Source organism: Petaurus breviceps, unplaced genomic scaffold, assembly GCF_028583685.1.
Source record: "Petaurus breviceps papuanus isolate PSGF00001 unplaced genomic scaffold, PetGlider_PUasm1.0 90579, whole genome shotgun sequence".
In the NCBI taxonomy this organism is placed as follows: Eukaryota; Metazoa; Chordata; class Mammalia; order Diprotodontia; family Petauridae; genus Petaurus; species Petaurus breviceps.
In genome coordinates, this window is record NW_027187278.1 from 4,333,050 (window position 1) to 4,347,527 (window position 14,478).

At 34.7% G+C, this 14,478-nt stretch overlaps 1 long non-coding RNA gene across 2 annotated transcripts in view; it reads left to right on the plus strand.

The window, feature by feature from the left end:
* Positions 1 to 14,478, plus strand: part of LOC138142423 (uncharacterized) — a 40,283-nt gene that overhangs the window by 16,042 nt on the left and 9,763 nt on the right. Inside the window, exon 2 of one of the 2 annotated variants that reach the window (XR_011163425.1) lies at positions 4,003 to 4,250. The exons of the other annotated variant lie outside the window; for it this stretch is intronic. This is a non-coding gene — a long non-coding RNA (uncharacterized lncRNA). The remainder of the gene's footprint in view (positions 1 to 4,002; positions 4,251 to 14,478) is intronic. 2 annotated transcript variants of the gene reach the window in all.

Below are 14,478 nucleotides of genomic sequence, written 5' to 3' on the forward strand. Positions count from 1 at the left end.
ATAACTTGATTCTTGCCAAAGAATATTATAGAATATTCTTTGTGATATATTTTATGTGTGCATTTAAGAAACTTATGTAAAAAGGGGTAGATATCATTTAGTATTAAACAACTACTTTGAGGCATAGCTATTTTAATGAAATAGTTCAATTTCTTTCTAAGTGAATACATATACCCTAAACAGTTGAAGGCACTCTATTTAGTAATTAACTGGGAATGTTTTCAATTTGTAGGTGTTTATTAGAGAACCTTTGTAACTTAGATTCCTATAAGAGGCCATGTTTTAACATAGCTATTATTTTAAAAATATAGAAAAATTTGCCATGGCAAGTGAAAATAGGTCAGAATTTAATCCATACAATGGAACAATCTATATGCTTTTAACTAAAACCTTTTTAAAAAATAAAATGTGTAAAAATAAATTTAAATGCTATGAATCTATAAAGCAGAGTATAAAATATTGGTTAACTATCATTATCTATATTCACTTTTAAATATTTTCATTTTTTATCAAGTCTTTAATGTTTTGCTATACAAGTCATACCTGGCAACTTTCAAAATGATCAATCACATTGAGTTCTTTGAAAGGAGGAAACATGTTCTATTAATTCAATGATGAAAGAAGTGCTAGATTTTTATATGTAGTTGATTGTTCTCAAGGAAAATGTATAATATTTATAGTAGTACACACTCTCAAACCATGCGTACTGATCTAAGACAAAAGTCTACAGGTTTTCTTTTGCTTTGCTTCTCCAAGCCACCACAAGACTTTACTGAATTGTAATTGCACATTCTGCCTTAGGGAATTAGTTCAAAGATTACTGGAGTTATTGTCAGTGTAACTGGGTTAAAGTTCTGTTACACCAATTTCTACCTAGATAACCTTAATCAATAAATCACTAAGCTCTCTGTCTTTTTTTTTTAAATCTAAATATTTTAGAAATTTTTACCTATGTTCACTGCTCAAATGCCTTCATATGAACCAAGAATGCTATATTATCTAAAACAGACAACTTTCAAAATGATCAAGTACATTGTTCTTTAGATAACAATAAAAATAATAACTACCATTTATAAAGAGCTCTGAAGTTTGCAATGATTTACATATTTCAGACCATATAGTCCTCAAAAGAACCTGATCAAGTAGGCACTTTTATTGTCTCCATTTTACCAAGAAGAAAATTGAGAGACAGAGAAGTTGTGACGTGGTCAGCATCACATAGCTTGCAAATATCTGAGGGAGGACTCAAACGTATATCCTCCTGAACTGAAGTCTAGCACTTTATCCACATTACCCAGAAGCTAAAATAAGCAGAAGGAAGAACAGTGTATCAATTTAGTATTCATCATTTGTTTGCAAAGTACAAAATGAAGGCATAGAACCTAATGGTCTCTGAGTTTCCTTCTAGCTCTAAATACATAATTTTATATTAGTAACAATTACTGCTTTAACTACTTAAACTTGTATAACTCTTCAATGTTCACAAAGGACTTTCCTAAAACCAGTCCTATGAGCTAGTATTGCTTTATCTTAATTTTTTAAACTGAGAAAACTGAAAGTCGGGGATATTAAGTGATTTATGAAATCCAACAATATCAAGTAAGTATAAGAGAGGGAATCTGACCTCAGAACTTCTTAAAAGGAAATTCAGGATTTCTTTTTCTACTATGAGGATTTAAAAATGTACACACAATCACACATAATTTGAAGTTGTATTCTTTTATTTGGCTCAATGTTATTTCACCCTAATGTGCAATATATATGGAATATACCCATCAATCCCATGGACTTTGCAGAGGTGATAGTCCTTAAAGTTTAAACCAGTATCTCCTGAGGTAGTCAGTCAGCAAGCATGAGTTAAGTTCCTACTATGTAGCAGGCAATGTACTAAATGCTGAAGAGAAGCAAGCACAACTGCACAACTTGGTAATAGGTAGGGGCCAAAATTAAAATAGGCTAACCTTCTTTGGGATGCAGATAGGTTAGACTAGAGACAGACCGACAATAGTTGGTTACCGTGGGTCATGTGACAAACAGGAGAAAGTGTGCAGTAGCAATTCTACATTTTTCCTGGACCAACCAAAATCTTTTGGCAGTCCACAAGTAGCCCTGGGACTGTATGCTGTGCAGACCTGCAATAGAAGAATATAGCAGCAGAGAAATACTTGAGAACATCTCTAGGCATATACAAATACATATAAATATACATGCACATACCTATACATAGACATATATATATATTTCCTCAAATGAAAAAAAAACCGCTTAAATAATATTAAGTGGTAGACTTGTAATCTGTGCTAATGATTATATTCCCTATATGTATCTATTTGAATAAAAAGATCTCAAGCAAATAGTCCTTATACTTTTATAAATGTCAATGTGGTAGGGTTGGAGAGTGGTAACAGTGTTTAACAGATAAAAGAAAAATCATTAAAATATATAAAAAATATAAAATATATAAAAAGTATATAGCATATCTATAACAAGACATACTATAAAATTTCTGTACTAACTAAAGGCCAAGATAGATTTAACATTATCCCCTCAAATGTAGGCATTCCTATCATTGATGTAGATCACAACCATCTTATTCTGTCACCTTTGGTTCGTGCCTTTCTATAAATACTTCATATAGGATCTACTTAACATTCTAGAGATTTTCCTTTGTTTCTTTCAATGTTAGTAGAAGTAATGAAATGCTTATACTTTCCATCTTTTATTGCTATTAGTCTTCTTAGCCATCTTTTCTAGAAAGGGAGGGAGGAAAGAAAGTAGGAAGAAGGGAAGGAAGGAAGGGGAGGGAGGGAGGGAGGAAGGGAGGGAGGAAAGAAAGAAGGAAAAATGTCTAATACTTCGCTTTTGTCTACTTTTTTTCATCTTTGATCTCTTCTTTTCCATTGAATCAGACTTAGAAACAAATTTTTAGATCACTTCTTTTGTGCAAGATATTCTGGATAACGGGTTACAGAGTACTTTACAACCACCATAGGGCCTTTCCATTATCTTTCTGGTCACCTGCAAGGCTCACCTGAAATTTGATGCTTTTCAAATCATGGTGTTCTGAGTCACATAGACAGAGCATTATTAGGAGAATATTTCTATTAAAAAGATGATTAGCTTTTGATTTTGTTTTTTTATGACAACAAGAATTTTGGGTATTACAGAAATGACTGCTTTTTTGCAGTGTAGGCCAAACTCTTTCTCCAATTTGGTTTAAATATTAAGATTGTTGTGTTTTTCCCCAAGCCATGTATGTAAATTAAAATGATAAATGGATATAAACTTCATAGAAATTAGGTCAAAAATAGGTCTTTAATCAAAACTGTCAGTGACAAATTTGCAGAGCATTACTTTCAAATAGCTATTTGCTTTAACATCAGCAATTGTATAAACGGTGTCATTTCATATTATTGCCAATAATTAATACAATTTGAATAATTGTCATTTTTAAAAGAAGTACCTTGTAGTAATAGAATTGAAGGAAAAAATTCAGAAAACTGACAGCTCTGAAAAAATGCATATATACTGTTTTGGAAAACTAAATATTATACACAAATCACTTTATAGCAATAAAGATGTGAATTCACCTAGCTTTCCCTCTGGAAATATTAACTTTTAAATGTAATGGGGACCTGTCACAGAAGCAGAATGTCTCAGGTGGCACCTCTCTATTTACCGTAGAGGAGCTTGCTTTATGAGGAGTCATGATATTATGTAAGGAAAGAGTCTTAGAGAGTCTGTGGAGACAGCCTAGTTATTCTGTCATTGTTTCCAGGTTCTTGTATGGGTTGAGGTGACATTCAAAAGACTGTGGACAGCTTCTACCACATATCCCTCACTTGCCTCAGTCTTTTTGGCTTCCCAATTTGACCAGCATCTGGGGAGAGACCTTCCTATAAGAGGGGGAAGGTTTGAGACCTTCTTTCCTCTGAAGTCATGTGGCCGAGAGAAGTACAGTCCAGGGTCTTTAGCTTTTTGCTGTGTTCTTTTCTTTTATAGGTGAAAGGAATGGAACTTAGACAATTTTGCGAATTTCGCAAGGTCTGGAGGGATCCTTGGCATCTTGGCAGTCTAGAATCTGGAGAATGCTTCAGCATCCCACCATTCCAGACTGAATTTTTGTCAGCCAGCCCAGCACAGATACCCGAGAAGCATGGAGTCAGTCAGAAAAATAGGAAACTACCTTTTATTAAGCATCTCTACTGTGCTAAGCATTGGAGTGACCTTCTATACCCAAGCAAGTGGAAGTGAGTTGAGGACTCATCTAGCATTCAAACTACTTTAGCACATAGACTTGGTACCAGCACTGCATAGGAATTGAGCTAAGTTTTGAAACTACTTCCCTCAGAGGCTGAGGTAGCCTAGAGGAGATCATGCCTCCTGAATTAATGGGTAAACTACTTGCATTTTTGCTCTTGCTCTCTCTCTCTGACATAAATATCACTTTGTAAAAGCTACTTGATAATAAGTGGGTAAATGTAACTAGGGTGCTACTCATTTGTCTCTAAAAAACAGAGTGGGGTGGGACACAGAACACTGAAACTTGAGACAAAGGCAATAGAAAAGAGAGACACTTCAACCCCACCACAATACCAGCTGCAACCTTGAAGGGCAGATATGGCATGGCTTGGTTCTTGGAAATGGAGTCAAAGTACATATACTATAGAAATGATTCAGATTTTAGCACTTCCAGATAAACAGATACCATTGCAGTCCTTAAATTATAAGCAGAAAGTTTTAATATCCGTTGCCAGCAAAAGGAAGTAAGTTTGTTTTGCATCTCCCTCATTCTCCCCTCCCCAAGGAAACTGAACTTATTGAAATCAGTAGACATGTTAAATAAATAAAATTCACATGATTCCCAGCTTCCTCTTGTGCCATCATTGTTGCAGCTCTTATTTTGAGTGCCTGTCACATATCATAAAGCTGTCTGTGACATGTTTCAGTTTGGAGGGTGGAGAGCTATGATTATAAAGATTCTCTAGAATCTGCTTCAATGGATTAGTAAGATGAATAATTCATTATTCCTTTAATATTCATTGAAAAGTTTGGCTAGAATCACAGATATTCAGACTTACTGGACAACCACTTAACAAAAGAAAGAAAAAGGTAGCATTGCTTTCATGATGATAGTCTCCCATATGGACTGAGCCAGGCCAGACTACAAGCAGCTCAGTCCATTTGGAGATAACTTATCTACTGATGAATGACAACAAATGTCATTCCAAAAATATGAATCTTTTTTCTTTCTTATTTAGAAAAGTTAACTCAATGGATTTTACTGTGCTCTGCAAACTGCTCAGTTCAAATACAAATGCCTCATGGGTTTTCAAATCAAACTAAAAATGAATACTCATTTTATGTATGTAATATAAATGGAAAGGGGATAGCTTTGATTATTTTGAACACAGAAGTCAATATATTAAATTTGACTATGTGAGAGAGCAAATAAGCACCCCTATATAACTTTCTCATTTTTCAAGTAGACTTTTCTATATTTACACTTAGTATTCACATATTTTTAATAAATTTATTATTAATTTTAACATTATCTTCTTTTTAAATTTTTAGCTGTAAATTCTCTCTCCTCCCTCTCAATTCTTTTCCTTTCAGAAGGCAAACAAAATGATATGAATTTTAAATGTAAAATTATGCAAAACATTTTTCTGTACTAGCCATATCACACAAAAAAGCAACCAAAAAAAAAGAAGTCAAGAAAATTATGCTTCACTAGCACTCAATGTTCCATCAGTTGACATGGATAGCACTTTTTCATCATGAACCCTTTGGAATTATGTAGCCAAAGCTTTCATAGTTGATCATCATTACAACATTGCTGTTACTGTGCAGACTGATCTCCCAGGTCTTCTTACTTCATTTAGAATCAGTTAATATAGGTTTCATGTTATGTTTTTGTTTTTAGAAAACACCTCCTTTGTCATTTCTTGTAGCACAATAGTACTCCATCAAATGTATGTGACACAGCTTTGTCAGCCATTTCCCAAATGATGAGCATGCACTCAAGTTTCAATTCTTTACCACCACAAAACAAACAAACAAAAACACTGCTATAAATATTTTTGGTACTTATCAGTCCTTTTTCTTTTATCTCTTTGTTGTATAGAACAAGTAGTCATATGGGCAGTCAAAAAGTATGCATAGCTTTTTAGGCCTTTGGGCATAGTTCCAAACATTTCTCCAGAATAATTTAAATAGTTCAAAACTCAAAAAGTATATCTATTTTCCCTCAACCTAGCATTTGGAATTTCAGATTGGCATGAGCTGGTACCTAAGAGTTGTTTTAATTTGCATTTTTCTACTCAAAAGTGATTCAGACCATTTTTTCATATGATTATAGATAGCTTTAGTTTATTCTGAAAACTGCCTGTTCATATCCTTTGACAATTTATCAATTGCAGAATAGTTCTTATCTTTATGACACACTCAGTTACCCACATATTTGAGAAATTAGGCCTTTATCAGAGAAAATTGCTTTGAGTTTTATATATTATTTTATTTTTATGATACCTTTTAGCAAAATATAGTTTTCCTGATTATCTCTTTTAATTATGTCTTTTTTTTTTTGCTTTGTCAAAGACTATAATTAATACCCCTAGCTTTACTTCAAGTAAAGAATAATAGATTCCACTCCAGCTCTTTATTTTACCTGTGTTCTTCTTTCTATTTCAAGTGTGTCTTTTGTAAACAATATATTGTTGGATTTTGTTTTCTAATTCATTCTGCTATGTTTCCATTTGATGTTTGAGTTTATCCCATTCATTTTCACAATTATGATTATTTACTGTGTATTCCTTACATTCCATTTTCTTATGTTTATTCTTCTCTCTTTTTATCTTGTCCCTCTATGGACCAATTCTGTTGACAGCGGTCTTCAAGCATTGAAGCTCCCCTCCTATTTCCTCATTTCCCCCTCTGCTCTACTTCCTTGCACACCAATTTTATGTGAGAAAAAAGTTCCTCATTCTACCTGTTCCTTCCCCCTTCTCCTGCTTCATCTCTCTTTCTCACTCTTTTATTATTTTTTTAGATCTTTCCAACATACTAGATTTATATTCATGCCCTCTGTCTATGTAGACCTCTAATAATTATAAATTTGTTAGGAGTTGCAGATATCATATCATATAAGAATGTAAACAGCTTAAAGACAAATCTCTTATGATTTCTCTTTCATGTTTGCCTTTTTATAATTCTTTTAAGTCTTGTGTTAGAATGTCTTTTTTTTTATTCAACTCTTATCTTTTCATCAGGATTAAAAGTCCTCCATTTCATTAAATATCCATTCCCCCCGACCCCCAGGATTATAATCCCTATTGCTGGGTACATTATTCTTGGTTGTAATCCTAACTCCTTGGTCTTCCAGAATATCACATTACAAGCCTTCTGCTCCTTTAATATGAAAGCTCCCAAATCTTGTATCGTCCTGATTGTGGCTCCATGATATATATATATATTTTCCTATCTGCTTGAAGTATTTTCTCTTTGACCTTGGAGCTCTGGAATTTGGATACAAAATTTTGGGGAGTTTTCATTTTGGGATCTCTTTCAGGAGGTGATCAGCAAATTCTTTCAATTTTTATTTTACCTTCTAGATCTAAGATATCAGAGCAGTTTTCCTTGATAATTTCTTGAAAGATGATGTGTAGGCTTATTTTTTTAATCACATCTTTCAGGTAATCCAATAATTCTTACTCCCCTTTGAACAAATTTCCTGGTCAATTGTATTTGTGATGAGATATTTCACATTTTCTTTTTTTTTCATTCCTTAGATTTTTTTTTTCTTAATGTCTCATGGAATCATTAGCTTCCAGTAGTCTAATTATAATATTTAAAGAATTATTTTCCTCAAAGAATTTTTGTGACTTTTCTAATTTAACCTAAGTTGCTTTTTAAAAGTTCTTTTCTTCAATGGATTTTTGTGCCTCTTTAACAACTAGGCCATTCTGTTCTTTAAAACATATTTTTTCTTCAGTATTTTTTGGTGCCTCCTTTACCAAGCTATTTTACTCTTTTTTTCATGATTTTCTTGTATCACTCATTTTCCCCCAGTTTTTCCTTTACTTCTTTTATTTATTTTTAAAATCCTTTTTGAGCTCCCCATTGCCTGAGACAAATTCACATTTTTTCTTGGAGGCTTTGGATGTAGCAGTTTTTGACTTTGTGTCTTCTAAGACTGTTTTTTTTTTTTTTATCATTCTTATAACCATGGTAAATTTCTAATAGTCAAGATCTTTTTCTGCTCTTTGATCATTTTTTCAGCCTCTTTCTTGACTTTAACTTTACGCTAAAGAGGGGTTTTGCTTCCAGAGTTGAATGAGCGTTGTCTCAAGCTTCAGGTTTTGTTTTGTTTTGATTTTTTGTGATGATGTTTTCAAAGATAATTCTGGTGACCTATAAGTTTTTGGCTCTTCCAAGATTGCATGATCTAAGGAGAGGTGCATTTTCTAGCCTGCTGTTCTGTACTCTGTGACTACAAGCACATTTTTTCCCACTATGGAGCTATGATCAGGTTCCTTGCTCCCCTGAGGTTACAGGCTCTGAGGGGCTAGTGCTCCTCCTTTCCCTGAAACTGAGACCCAGAAAGGTGACACAGATCCAAGTATGAGCAATGCAACAGAGTCCTCCCTCTGGTGACAGCAAAGTGACCCTGATACACTCCTCACTAGCTGTCTGACTCTCCTCACCATCTGTGGACTGAGAGTTCTGGAAGCAGCTGCTGCCCCTGCTGATTCAGACAACACCAGTGACTGCTTCTGGTCTGCTGTGGCCTGGTGTACACTAGTGTGGCCAGCACTGAACAATACTTCTTTTTCACTCTGGATATAACAGACCTTTCCTACTGTCTGTCTAAATTGCCTTCAGCTGGAAAACCTTTCATCATGTCCTTTTGTGGACTGTGAAGATCCAGAATTTGTTTTGAGTTTTTGAGAGTGGTTTTGGGGAGAACACAAGTGAGTCCCTGCCTTTTCCTCTATCATCTTATTTTGTTTGATTTTGCTTTTTGGAGGGCAGTAGGGGTTAAGTGACTTGCCCAAGGTCACATGGCTAGTTTTTGTGTTAAGTGTCTGAGGCCAGATTTGAACTCAGGTCCTCCTGACTCCAGGGCTGGTGCTCTATTCACTGCACCACCTAGCTGCCCCATCTACCATCTTATTTCACTTTAATACTTTTATTTTCATTATTTTCTTACATCATTCTCATTTATTTTTCCATTTTTTTTTTCTTTTACTGGTACCTCTTTCAAGTCCTCCAGAAACTCTTATTGGGCTTGGGTCCAAATAGTATTTTTCTTTCAGATTTTGCACAGTTTTTTTTTTTACACTGCTGTCTTCTGAGTTTGTGTCTTGGTCTTCCCTGCAACTGTAGCCATTAAGTAGTCAAGTTTTTCTTCTTCTTTTTTTCCTGTTTGTTCATTTTTCCAGCACGTTTCTTGACACTGTACCTTATGTACAGTTGGGCTCTGCTCACCTGGGGATGGGGAGCTAGGCCTTTTCATGCTGCTGTTTTCAGAGCTAGCTCTAACAGTATGCACATTTTTTTGGTGCTTTCAAGGAGGTATAATGCAGTGAGATGTGCAGTAACTACTCTTCTGATCTGTGCGCATCTTTACCTTTGAAGAGCCCTGTCCTGCTAGTTCTCTTCTTGGCCCTGGAACCATGACCATGTCTCCTACTCTCCTGCAATCACAAGTACTAATGCTCCTCTCTGTCCTGGAATTGTGACCTAGAACTGCATATAGGCAATAGAGTTGCCAATCGGCTCTAGCTGCACCTACTGCTAGCAAATAACCTATAATCTCTTTCTGTTCATTGTCCAACTCCTTTATCATCCCTGGTCCGAGAGCTCTTAAAGGTGCTGTTGCCACCACCTACAAGGAATACTGCTGGTGCTGCTGATGCATGCATATGCGCTCACATGTGCTCTGGAGGCCTCTTCTCTGATGTTACAGATTTCTCATGCCAACCTCCTAAGCTTTTATAGGTTGGAAAAATGTCTCACTACAACCTTTGGTTTCCTCTACCAATCCAAAATTTAATTGGAAGCATTATTTTAAACTTATTTGAATGGGAATTTTGGGAGAGTTCACCTGGGTTGCTGCCTGTATTTTGCCACCTTAGCTTAGGTCAGTATTCATATCTACCACAAGCTTTCCCATTCACCTAATGGGAGTTAGATAGGTATTGTTAAAATAAGTATGAGGAGGAATACCACTTTATAGAGACAGAGCAATGGGCAAGAGCCTACGTGTAATCTGAGTCCCAAAGCCCATTGGTATGGGGCTCTCTCCTCATTGGTGGAGGATGAATAACCCACCCCTGCATGGGCACATCAGAGGAGTTTTGGGGAGAGGAGAGAGATTTGGTTTCTTCAATATCTTAAGTGCCTTTAAGCATGAAAACCACTTTGGAGTCTGCAGTCATTTCTGGGACTCTCCCTTGGCAAAGCTGAATAACCTTGCTTTTGAAGGGAAAGCTCCTTCACTCTTCATTACATGGTAAACATTCTTCTATGTATTCTTCTTCTGACTTCTGTTCTGGTTAAGTGGGTTACTTTGCTGTTACTATGTGCATTCACTGTTGATCTAGTGTGTATTAGGGAAAGAGTTAAGCCTTGAATATAGAGCTTGGAGTCCTCCTTTTTCCATTAATGAATAGCAATCAGAAGTTTAGCTTCAACCTGAAGAACATCCCCTAAACTAACAACATTTAAGGGAGCAGATATATGTCATTATGTTCTGGTACCACTCTCTATGAGAAGAGAATGGCTAACATTCTTCTGGCCCCAACCTCCTGTTTTTCCTCTTGGTAGAAATTAAAGTCTCCCTCGGGGTAGTTGTCATACTATCATTGGAGAACCAGCCTCATAAATTCAGAGAGGTTTAGCAATAGAATTTGACCACCATGATTGATAGATTAACACCACAATGCATAAAGGACATGGAGATGTTGTCCTGCAATGAACCTGATTTTTTAAATACCTAAGTATTACACAGCAGCTATGGTAATGATTTCTATAAGACAATTTGAGACAGTTCACTTAAGATATGCCTGTAAGAACCGTATCTGACATTTGATAAATTCTCCAACCTCTTGTTTCCTGTTATGAAGAAATAAATAAAATGTCCATTTAATTTGTTCATTATTCAGAATATAGCTCCAGAGGTTACTGAATGCTTTTTCAAATGAATATTCTTCATAATAAATTGTTATTTAGCTTAAGTATTGCTGTATTTATTTTGTTTTAGTTAACTAGAACTGTTAAACTAATGAAGGCACTCTATCATTTCTGAAATTGATAATTATCAGAGTGCTTCATGCAAATGACAGATATCATTGTGCCAGCAGGTCCAATCGCAAATTAGCAAATTGAGCTCTTTACCACTCACACAGCTTTTAAAAGTAACTGATAATGATATTGAAAGGACATTGCAACCTTGAAACTAATGATCATTTGTTTGCAAAATAAAATATCTTCTTGAAAGTAAAATTAATATTGAATAGATGAGTTAAGTTGCTCATGGGGTCATTATTCTTGTTGGAACTGCAAATTTGGAAAACTTTCTTGAAATACAGTGTTCCCTTAATTAAATTAAATATAATTCATTCAATTCAATAAACATTTTTAAGCACCTAGGTTTAAGAAATTTTTGCTAAAGTCTGTAGATTCAAAGTAAAAAAAATAAAAAGTCTCCTTTTTCAAGAAGTTTACATTCAGTTTAGGAGAGAGGAAAAGAATGTATACAAAATTAAGTTTAGTTCAAGAAAAATTAAGGAGGTAGCGTGTGTTCTAACATCTGAGAGATGAGAGTGGGGGTTAAGGAATGGCTTCAAAGTTGATGTAGCACCTGAGATGATCCTTAAGGAAACTGAAAATTCTGAAAGGCAAACAGGAGTACATTGTAGACATACAGAAAGACTTATACAAATGCAAACGGATTAAATGTTTATAATATGCATATATGTGTAACTCTATAAATAAATTTACCTGTGTATTTGGCAGAATCCAACTTAAGGGACAAGGGCTTCTTTATTTTTGTGTTTATACCCCAGTACAGAACTTCTAGTATAGTAAGCACTTAAAAAGGCTACATAGCTACTTATCTTTATCTAGTTATCTGGCTATCTCTAGTCCACTTTGTCTAAACCCTGCTATAAATTCCACTTTATTAATATTGTAATTTGATCTGGAATGGGGAAATACTCCAATAATGGGTGACATAAAAGAACTTAACAAGACAGAAGGAAAACAAGGAAAAATTGAAGGGGGATTGAGGAGGAGGAGTTCAGACAAGTAAACAATTTGTAAAATTGGAGAGGAGGAGGAATAAAAACAATATACCTTTAAGTCGTGTGGACACTTGACAATTATCCAAACAATTCCTCACATGATGCTGCATCCAGAATTGGGGAGATCCATATAATTACCTCACTAGACTATCCTTTCCCATTGGCTACTATTATCAGAACTCTCTAAGAAAATGTCAGTGAGGGACAATCAAAGAAGTGAGGGGAGATTGGCTGAATCAAAACTATTATAGTGTCTGATTTCTCCTCAGGTATCCTTCTGTATCATTTATCCTCAATATAGGTATTAACACTAATTAAATACAAGAGTGTTTATTCTAAATTAGCTATAGAGGCTGAATCTCTTCAGGGCTATTTTACTATCTGCTAAGGATTTAACAGTAGAGGAGTATAATTATGATATCAATAGGACTTGCTGCTTTCAACAAGATTTTGCTATATTTTTATATCTTTCTGTTACTTGAAGAAGGACTGCTTAGACTATGTTACCTAGGTTTTGGGGGTTTTGTTGTTCTTGTTTTTTATTTGATTAAGGTTACAATCATCTATTAGTCATTTCATAAAACTCATTAGTCCATCCCAGGCAGTAGTAAGTACTAAGATTTCCCTTAAGTCTACATCTGTCCATTACAGTTGAAGGCATTAAGCATTAAGAAAGAATGGGTTAATGGTATTCTATCAGTTGGGTCCTTTTATTCTTAGTAATGGGAATGGAGATGATTAGTAATTATTCAAAATTTGGGGAAACTAGTGAGATATTGGTCAAAGGTGCATAGGTAATAGATAAACATAGAAACTAGAGATCATGAATCCTAGGATCTTAAAGATTTAAGGGGTGGAGGTAGCTTAGTCCAATGCCTCATTTTAAAAATAAAGAAACTGAGCCTAGAGAGATTAAGTGACTGGTCACCCAGCAAGGTAAGAGTTTGAGGCGGAATTTAAACTCAGATCTTCCCATTTCTTCTCTGTTATGCCACCTCAAGAAGTACACTGGTAATCAGGAGTAATCAAAGAAGAATTTAAGGAAGCAGAACTGGAAGACAAGACTGCTGCAATGTATTTTACAGGATACAATTCAGATTCATATTAAAGAGCACTGCAACAGATGACATAGTTTCATATCTTGTCATTTATTGCCTATGTGACTTCACCAAACCATATAACTTCAAGGGAATCAATTTGCTCATTTTTAAATGAGGGGTGTGGCCTTTAAGGTTCCCTGCAGCTTTAAATTTAGGATCCTAGTATATACAGACACATAATACATACATACCTAAAATATTCCAGAATAATAGGTCATTTTGGTGGGTCACTTGAGTACTGGTTTTCTCCAATGCTCCATTAATAAAGAGGAACATCTCATTTTGACTGATCCCTTTGGTATACCAATCTTTCACCTTGATAGTATTATGACATTGATATGTACTATGTTTTTCTACTCCAAAGTTTCCCTGGCATCATAAAGATGCATGCCACTTTAATTCTACTTCAAATAATTTAATTATACTTCAAATGGAAAATGCTTTATAATATACCCATCTTCATTGATTATCACATTGATTTAAAATAGATTATGAGGCACATGTTGAAAATTAATCTTTTCTATATAAGCTGTTTTACCTGGGTGGCCAATTCAAACAACATCATTTTCACTCCTGGACACTTTCATTTTAATTAGGATTTTAGTCATTTAGCAATTTACATGAAAATAAACATACTAAGTCAAAAGGTGCTGTTGCACATAAAAATCAAGAAATGCCTAAACATATAAAATGAGATGTTGATTGTATTTATACCATGTCTGTTTTGAGGTAAATTGGTTTGATTCATCAGATTTAGTAAATAGTATTAACATACTGAAAAGCATCACTCATTCATTTAAGAAAGAGATAGTTTAGAATAAAATAATAGTGGAGCAGAAAACAGTTACGTGAAGCTTCACTAAGGGAGGATTTTTTGAAAAATAGTCTTTGTTTAATGATTAACATTGTCAAAATTCTATTATTTTAATAAGAATTTTAAAGCCTTCTACTTGATAACAGAGAATTCCACTTAATCCAATGTGAAGATACTTTGCATTAGTGTATTTTAGACTTCTTCATGGATGAGAGAGAGAGAGAGAGAGAGAGAGAGAGAGAGAGAGAGAGAGAGA